This window comes from Gigantopelta aegis, chromosome 9, assembly GCF_016097555.1.
Source record: "Gigantopelta aegis isolate Gae_Host chromosome 9, Gae_host_genome, whole genome shotgun sequence".
In the NCBI taxonomy this organism is placed as follows: Eukaryota; Metazoa; Mollusca; class Gastropoda; order Neomphalida; family Peltospiridae; genus Gigantopelta; species Gigantopelta aegis.
This window is the reverse complement of record NC_054707.1, coordinates 73,188,434-73,198,431: the sequence shown is the minus strand read 5'-3', so window position 1 is coordinate 73,198,431 and position 9,998 is coordinate 73,188,434. Positions and strand designations below refer to the sequence as shown.

The 9,998-nt window shown below is 38.3% G+C and overlaps 1 long non-coding RNA gene across 2 annotated transcripts; it reads right to left on the bottom strand.

Moving 5' to 3' along the window:
* Nucleotides 1–2,802: 2,802 nt before the first annotated feature.
* LOC121381170 lies at nucleotides 2,803–7,700 on the bottom strand. Of its 2 annotated transcripts, none has more exons than XR_005959060.1 (3): nucleotides 7,665–7,700; nucleotides 4,961–5,057; nucleotides 2,803–4,254 (listed from the first exon to the last, which is right to left on the bottom strand). It is a non-coding gene; the product is annotated as an uncharacterized LOC121381170 (long non-coding RNA). The 2 variants fall into 2 exon arrangements; XR_005959059.1 differs by lacking the exon at nucleotides 7,665–7,700 and adding an exon at nucleotides 6,397–6,456.
* Nucleotides 7,701–9,998: the final 2,298 nt, after the last annotated feature.

Genomic DNA, 9,998 nt, shown 5'->3' with positions numbered 1-9,998 from the left:
TTTAAAGAGTCTATCGAATAATCCCATTTTAAAGACTGATGTTAGCCCCGCACTACACTGCCACAGAAAGTTGCTCAACGTGTATTCGGTAGCGTTGGATTTCGCCAGCTCTCGCTCGCGCGTACTACGGGTGCCGCCAGATGAACAACTACCAATCTGGACGGTACCTCTACAAACGAATGTCAGCACATGGTTTTAACCAGCACTAGTGGTGTTGGTCGTTGCTGGGGTGTGTGTTGTTCGTGTGTATGTAATGTATGAATATCTTTATATATTATAGAGCATACATATATATACGATGCCTATACATATATTATCGATAGATCTATAGCGGGACTCCAAGTCTCGCACGATTCTAATAAAAACGACAAACTTGCAAGTGTGCATCGCATTTAACTTTATGCATCCTCAATGGTCTCGCTATTTATTTATCTACAGGTTTGCGTTGGGCGTTTCTACACACCCACCCCGCCCTCGGCTCTAAATAACACTTTAAATAACGATGTGCAATTCAGCTGCGGCTACACACATACCGCGCATATAAACTTCCGAAGACTTGGACCCTCAATTCTATCAACTACCTATGGACACTGAATAACGTCGCCACTATGCCTACGTCCATTGAGCCATTAGCAGTTAGGACGGTATTAGTTTTGGGAATAAGGCTCAGCATATACCTTGAGCAACACAGTTGCGCATTTCATAACTACAACGTGGAGTGTGAAAATAAGTGTGCTAGTCTCTGATCATAGTGTTACGTTTTTTTGAGTGATAGATCTCTTCTCTTTACACAATATACTTCTCTCCTCATCCTTCACTCTGTTGCTACTCTCGCTCACTTCTCACTCTTCTCGGTCCTGCCCTCTCACTCTCGCCAGCCGCTCCGACAGACCAATCAACGGGGGGGGGGCACTTCTCTGCTTACAAAACACGTCCTCACGCGATCGCAGAATCAAGGTTGTTTTTTTTGGTGTTTATGGGCTGTGTCTCGCTCTCTGAGTTAATCTCGCCCATCTATCTTCGCACTTGCCCTGTTCTTTTATCTCCGCCGGTGGTGTGAGTGTGAGGGCGTCTTACGATCAAACTCCTCTCTCCTACCCTCTCACTCGCAAGACTCGCTGCGCCCTCGTCCTCGTCGATCAATCTTCCCGCCCCCGTTTCCTAATCCCCCCTCCGTGCTCTATCTCCTAGTCTCAGAATCTACTACTCTCTTCCCTCGCGTCCCTCTCTTCTCTCTCCTCTCCCCCTCCTCCCCCCCCCTCCCCCTTTCTCCTTTTTTGTGCTTCTCCCCTATCCCCTTCGTCCTTCTTTTCTCTCCCCGCCCTTTCTTCCCTTTTTCTCTCCTTCTCTTCCCCCCTTTTTTTCCCCTCCCCTCCCCTTTGCCTCCCCCCTCCCTCTCCCTTTTTCCCTTCCCCCTGCCCCTTCATTCAGTCTTCCCCTTTCTCCCCCCCCCCTCTTCCTTTTTCTCTCTTTCTCTCGTCCCTCCTTTTTTCCTCTCCCATTCTCCCCTCCCCTCCCGCCCTTTGCTCCCCCCCCTTCGCCCTCTCTCCCCGCTCTCTCTTCTCCACCCCTTTTCCCTCCTCCCTCCTCCTCTCCCCCCATAGTTCCCCCACCACCGCTTCCATCCACCTCCCTCCTTCCTCTTCCCCTCAGACTCTCCGTCCCCCACCCCCACCTCTCTCCCCCTCTCCCACCCTCCCCCCTCCCTCACCTCCTCCCCCCTTTGTTCTCTTTTCCTTCACTCCTACTGACCCTGTTCCCTTTCTTACGCTTTGGCTTTCCCACTCCTTTCCCCTCTTCCCCCCCTCTCCTTTCGCTCCCTCGCTCTTTCTCCCATCCCTCTCTTTTTCTCCTTTCCCCCTCCTCCTCCCATCTCTTACATGCTCCAATTCCCTTTCACTCTTTTTCACCCTCCCCTTCCCTCCCTTTTATGTTCCTCCTCTCTTCTTATCCCCTGAGATCCTCTTTCCTCCCCTCTCTTCCTGATTCCCTCCTTTCTTTTCCCCCCTCCCTCTTTTCTTACCTTTCCTCTCCTCCTTCCCTCCTTCCCTTCTTTCCTTTCTCCTTCTTCCCCTCCTCTCCCCCCCTTTTTCCCCCCTTTTCTTCCATCCTCCCCTCCTCCCTCTCCTCTCCCCTCCCTCCTCTTTCCGAGTGTTCCCCCCCTTCTTCCCTCCCTCTCGACTCCCTTTTCTTGTCTCTCCCCCCCCTCTTCTCCTCTCTCCCTCCCCTTCTCTATTCCCTCCTCTTCCCAGTCTTCCCCCTCCATTCTCTCTCCCTCCATCTTTCCCCCAGCCTCCCCTCTCCCCCCCTCCCCCGCCCCTCATCCCTTTCGTTCTCCTCTCTCTTCCTTCTCCCCCTGGTCCTTTCCGCTCTCCTCTCCCCCTGTCTGTCCTCCCCCCTCCCTCCTCTCTCTCTTGCCGTCCAACTTCCCTTCTTTCTTCTCCCTCCATCTGCCCCCACTTTTACCCCCACCGTTGACTATACCCACATAGTGATCGCTAAACACGTATGTGATTAAAACAAGTTCCTTTGTGAAACACATTCCTTATAAAATATAGATGTCATAGACTGGTTCTACATTTAATGGTCATTCACAAAATACACCAGGGCCCGTGCTTATAAAACTTTCAGATTCCAGACTCAATCTCTAATGACGTCACATGCATACAATTGGTATGGCGTTGTCATGACATTAGTGTCTCAGACTCTATTAGAGTCTCGAGTCTAGACTGTAAAAGTTTTATAAGCACCAGGCCTGGTGAACCTCTACTTTAAAACAATATAAATAAAAGAACTAACTGCTTAATGTATAAATATCTGAATTTATTTATAAAATCAGTATATCCTCGTTTAATCGAAAACCATACAAATAAGAAATGGCTGACGCGCATGCTCAAAGTTGTCAGGCTATCAGTTTAACGGCATTAATGTTTATCTCGTTCAGTTTAGTAATTAAAAGTATAAAGAGTTATTACATATTTACTTGTTGTTTATATGTACTTAAAAATTCCCTTCCCATCGGAAATATGAATCTGTCATTTGTGTACCCTCTCCCAAAAAACGTACTATGTAGTTATAGAAGCGAATTATTTGACTGTTAAGCAAATTAATCAGACCAGTCTAGTATCAGATTTGACTGTGAAAGTACATTATATGGTTTACAAGTCTTGTTTATCAATTACAAATCGTATTTATTGCGTTTATTTTATGCATTGAGCTGGTATACAGCATGATGGTAGAATGTAATGTAAACTGTAATGATACATTGCACTGAGCACAAATTAAAAACAAAAATCTTACTTTGTTTTTTCAAACATATATATATAATTATTTGTTCAGAAATAAATAATATAAACAAATATGTTGTTATTTCAATGATTGAGATTGCGAGGTTTAGTTTTTAAATTCTTCAAATTAAAACAGTACGGTTTTCGAGTTAGGACGTTTTTGAGAACTAGCGATAATTCACTAGGTGAGAGCTAGGTATTTTTTTAAAAAGTAAAATCATTATTACTGTAAACAAAATTTAGTATAAAGTAAAGTTGTATAACTTTTTTTCTTACAACTAGCTCTGGAACAATTTAATACTTTAATGTTAGTATTTTAGACTCAGTACATACTTTTTTGCACAGAGCAAGAATTACATTTTGAAACATCAGAAAAATAACACACACTCCCCTCAAAGGATAAAAAGCAACCACCCCCCCCCCCCCCCCCCCCCAAACACAAAAAAGAAACAAAAGAATACATTTTGAAAGTAATAAGGTTTTTGTCTTCATGTTTTTGTTGTATTACAGTATTGTCCGTAATCCAGTCTCTAAAATATCTTCATCAACTTGAATCAGATAGACAGCTTAAATCTGAGACATATAGTCCACGATCCAGCGGGGTGTCCAAAGACCATCAGATGTTTTGGGAGCGCCACCCTTTGTGAGAGCCGTGTACACGACCCAGCAACAATTCTTACCCAAAAGTTGGTAGGTCTTATCGAATCTGAACTCGTCCCACCACTTCTCAATCGCTTTTTCGTTATATCCTTTGATCGAAATGTTGTATTCCTTGTCCGGTTTCCTCCCTTCCTTGTGGATGTCCTCCTCTAGCGAGGACGAAGAACTCCCTTTTTTCATAGCGACGGCATTTTTCGCCTTCTTTTGATCATCGGGCCACCAGCTGAGGTACGTTCCGTTAGACAGCAGTAGAGAAGCGTGACCCACTTGCGTTCCTTGTGGAAGCCAAACATAAACCTTCATTTTACTGTAATAATAATAATAATAATAATAACAGAACGTATTCATGTGACAACCTGTTTTCTTTGCATGTATAGTAATGCTAATTTATTTAAATTTGATTTTATTGTTGAATGTCAAACTAGACATGTAGATATAAAAACGCTTCCATTTAATTTGTTGTTCATGGTGTTTAATTATTTTTATTATATCACATAGATAGATCTATATTAAATTTATGGCCAAATTTAACATCATATGTTAATTTAAGCACATATTACATTAAAAATAATTAAACTTAAGGAAAACCTTGCTCTCTTACTGCATATATCTCAATATAAAATATAGTGGCTTATGTAATTGGAACCACGCCTATTATTCTGTTTGGTCTAATAAGATATAACTTGGCTTGCAGGACTTGTCTCCACCTCTACAATTTGGAATAAATCTATTCATCTACAATGCGTACAGTTTAGGTTACCAATAATTTTCATAATTTAAACAGATACCAGTATTTTAAATGACCATTCTTAAAGCTGCAAGTATCATATTTTGAAATATATTCATTTATTTGTGATAAATAACTACAAATTAATCAATCCCACATATTTTTTTTGCATAATTAATTGTAGAATAGAATCATTCCATATCAAATCAATGAAAGGTAATGTGAAATTTACATGACCACTATCAATTTTGGTGAAACTTGCCGTGTTCTTTAATGTTCACGTTACCTTGAAAATTTCAGCTGAATCTGATGTTTCTTTCCAGAGACCAAAGTTTGATCTGATTTGACCACCTCTCGACCTTTCGGATATTATAAGTTCTCTCCTAGAAAACATAAAGATGCGATTTTTGTGTTATTTTAAAACATTTATATGTTATCTGTCTTTGTAAATAATGAAATACACTAACGAATAACATTTTAAAATCCTTTAAATTTTCAATTTGACATTTAACCTGATCTAGCTAAAAAAACATTAACCTCTGATTCTCGTGATTTTTAGTTAAATTATATAGCAAACGTATGCATTCCAATACTTTAAACAATTTGGCATTGGCACTGTGGTGTAATAGGAACAAATTAATTACAGAATCGTCCAGTTTATAACTGGAAGCTACCTTCTTAGAATGTCCGGTTTTAGTCTTTTAATACAACTGTTAAAACAATTACTCTGCATTTAAATAACTATATGATCGATACACTTGTAAATTGGTGTTCGGGTATAAATATTTAATGTTTTGTGATTCATGTCAGCCATTTAGATAGTGTCCGACATCTTCAGTTTGGAACCGGCCTCGCTGGTGTTGTGGTTAAGCCATCGGACATAAGGCTGGTAGGTACAGGGTTCGCAGCTCGGTACCGGCTTCCACCCAGAGCGAGTTTTAACGACTCAGTGGGTAGGTATAAGACCACTACACCCTCTTTTCTCTCACTAACTACTTACAACTAACAACTAACCCACTGTCCTGGACAGACAGCCCAGATAGCTGAGGTGTTTGCCCAGGACAGCGTGCTTGAACCTTAATTGGATATAAGCACGAAAATAAAGATGAACTGAACTGAACTTTCAGTTTGGTCACACTATGGGCAACTGGGTGTTGCTCGGGCCCTTCTTTTGAACTTAATTGCATCAAGGCTGGAGGAAACCCCATTCTAAGTCTGATGAGATTGATTGCGCTATTGTTTTTTAACTGAGACGGAGAATTCTGGGAAGTGGCTAATGAAATAATTCCGTTAGCCCTTAAAATTTAAATGCAGTCACTGACAATCTTCTCGCTGAGCGCCACCCCCCCCCCCCCCCCTTTTTTCAGATCGGTCTGTTGCTTCATTGCCAGGTTTTTCAACGTGTCCAAGCACCCACTCAAGGCAAATTTGTATGTTATTATTCAGATGCTAAATGTTGTTAATAAGATCAGGTCTGACCGAATTATTTCACACATATGCACATACATATGTTACTCATACATAACGTTAATAGTGTAGGTGTCTCTTTACTTCCGTATCTGTTATATAATTAGATACGTCTCATATATTGAACTGAAATATAATTAAATCTAACTTTTTATTATTAGATCCCATTACTGACCACAATATGGTATTAATTCATCTAAAAAGCTTATTTTCCATTTCATTAAAGCAAATATATCATTCTTGTGTTTTACATACCTTGTCGTGTACTAAATACATGTATGTCAGAAATGATATTGAATGAAACTTTCAGTTTCGATTTCCCTCTAGCTTTAGAATACTCCGGTAAGTTATTTTAGTTTAATAAATAAATAAATACAGTAACATTATTACATGTATTCTATTGAGACTTATTCAACTAATTTAAAATGTATTATATAACAGGCTCTATTACTGTTTCGTTGACTATAAAAAGGCATTTGATTCTACCCAAGACATGCGTCTCTCTCTCTCTCTCTCTCTCTCTCTCTCTCTCTCTCTCTCTCTCTCTCTCTCTCTCTCTCTCTCTCTCTCTCTCTCTCTCTCTCTCTCACTACATATCTAATCAATGTAGCTATCCATTTATCTTTCTCTCACGCAAAAAAAAACAAAAACCAACACTTTCATCCTTTTCCATTCTATGAACGACGTACATAAATATTTAAAATACGCACATGATATATAGATATATATTGTTTTCTTAGCAACTGGCGACCGATATCACTTCTAAATGTTGTCTATAAATTAGCATCTGCGTGTATATCCGAACGAATTAAAGAAGTACTTCATTTTCTTATTAACGAAGACCAAACTGGTTTCATGCCGGGTCGTTACGGCCTGGATCACATATTACGGTTTTGTCGGCCATATTGGTGACAATTGTAAGGATATTGTATGATATTTTGTATTATGCTGAATCGCATAATATTCCAGGAATATTTCTACGAGTAGATTTCGAAAAAGCACTCGACTCCATTTCATGGTCATATATACATAAAACCCTTGACTTTTTCGGATTTGGAACAGATATTAAACGCTGGATTTCTGTTTTTTACCAAAATATAAAATCAAGTGTTATAGTTAATGGAAATGTGTCTTCATCATTTAATATATATAGAGGCTGTAGGCAAGGTGATCCATTATCTCCTTATATATTTCTTCTCTGTGTAGAAATTCATGCAGGACTTGCACGTAAAAATAAGAAAATTAAAGGCATCTCAATAAACAATAAAGAATACCTAATTTCACAGTATGCCGATGATACTGATTTTATACTTGATGGTAGTAGAACGTCCTTTGAAGAAGCAATAAATACCTTGAATATTTTTTCCGAATTATCAGGACTCAATATTATTTATGATAAATCAGAGGTAATCTGTATTGGCTCTATTAGATCATATTAATGATCACAATGTGGTATCAGTATATCTAAAAACTAATTTTTTGTTTTCATTAAAATGAATCTATAAATCAAATGTTCTACATACCTTTTCGTGTATGTCTAAAATGACATTGAATGAAGTTTTCTGTTTCTATTTCCCTGTCATGTGATATTTTTTATGTCAGAGGTAAATGTTTATGCTTGTGATCGGTCGTGCGCAGTTTATGAGTCACTAAATAAAATCTCATAGCATGACAATGGTAAAACATATGGATAAAAGTGCTACTCTTTGTCGTTATATTGAAACTGTCGTTCTATCGAAATTGCCGTTATAAACATGTTTTGTTTAACGACACCACTAGAGCACATTGATTTATTAATCACCGGCTATTAGGTGTAAAACATTTTGTAATGTTGACATACAATCTTAGAGAGGAAACCCGCAACATTTTCCCATTAGTAGCAAGGGATCTGTTATATACACCATCCTACAGATAGGATAGCACGTACCACGGAATTAAATATACCAGTCGTGGTGTTTTGGCTAGAAAGTGAAATAGCCCAATGTCACTACACGTCTACAGATTTAGCCAACATCGGTAACTTGGACATCACGCGACACCGTCAGCTCGCGACGAGATCAAGATGCCAAATGGCTGTGTGTACGGCATCTGTAGTTATGTAATGTCGTTGTAAAGAGGTGAATTAATGAATTCAATTAATGAATGTTTAACGACACCCTAGCACGAAAAATACATCCGCTATTGGGTGTCAAACTATGGTAATGTAAACAAATAAAGTGATGATCAACATCAATATAAAAATTCAAGATTTAAATAAAAACAGTGTAAAGAACTGTGCAAAATACAAATATCACATATAGATACTGACTTTTACTCAAAATTTCAATTGTATCTCGAAGGGGATTTGTGCTGTATTGGCCATTCTTAAAGAGAATGTTACACCCCTGCACCACGGTGAGGTTACAGCACGCGCAGGGGTTGTAAAGAGGTGTTTCAGACATCGGGTATATATATATATATATATATATATATATATATATATATATATATTAAAATGGTCACTGCGAAATCAGAATAAAGCCAAGCGATCACATTCAGTGTGAGAATTTAACAAGTGAATATTATCTTCGTAAAATACTTTTAAATTGCTAGACGTTTTTTTTCGTTGTGCACCTCATGAAACACTTGTTTTTTAAATATGCATGACAAAATTCTTTTATATTAAATTTTTATTATAATACAGTACTCAATCACATGTAGAAAACCAGAGATTGTTTTGACAATCGGAACATTTCGATTTGTCACGCTTTCCAATTAAGGCATTAAAAAACCCCGTGTGTGATATCCCATTCGGAATACTTCGGGCGACTTCTCTTTTAGCCCGACATATTCTCCCATCCCTAGCCATGCAAGACAGGCATATTCCATGACGTCAGCCCATGTGGAATAAATCGGTCTTGCATGACCATGTGACTTCTATTCTCAAGCTGTGGAAGATGAAAAACATTTTATTGTAGACTGCCCTATTTATTATGTTGAAAGGCAACAACTATTTGATAAGTTAAACTCCTTTTCCGACTTCTCTACTCTAAATAGCAATTTACAATTTATATTTATTATATCATACAATAATGGTGACATTGAAATTCTTAACCATGTATTAACATTTATTGACAGCTGTATTTCTAAACGTAAAGTTCTTGTTCCAGCTATCAGTGGGGCAGTAATTTAATTTAATTATTTCCCAGTACTTTAACCATTTATTTTTATAATATACTTTATTTCTACAAATATAATACAAACTTTGTTTCTCCGTCTGGCATGTACATTAATATTGTTATTGTTATTAATTGTTGTTGTTGTTATAGATGTTGTATGGGGTATTTTTTATTTGTCTGCTGACACCAGCTTGTTTGGTAATTTGCAATAAATTGAATTGAATTGAATTATAGTTTGAGCTGATATTAACAGAGGGTGACGTCACGTAAACGGCAAAATAACGCAAGAAATGATTTTTATATTTCATAAAAACAAGGAAATTATACTATCATTTTCGGTTTATGCTTTTAGTATAAACCATTTTTGGTTACGATCTTTTCAATGATTATGATTATTTTATTGTAAGATAAAAAAAAAAAAATGTAGGTTTTTCACGTTTTTCCAAAATGCTTGTTTTTCATCTACTGGATGGGAGAAAGATAATCCTCCATTATGTATCCATGTGGGAAAGGGCTATTCCACCCTCGGGTACAGAACCTGATGGGTGTCCTCCCATTTTGCCTACAAACCCACTTTGTCTACACCCATTTTGCCTACAACCCAGTTTGCCTACACTCAGTATGAAAAGATGGTATCCCCAGTTAAAAGTGGAACATTCCATGTATAAAATAACATGACAAAATAATATGACAAACACA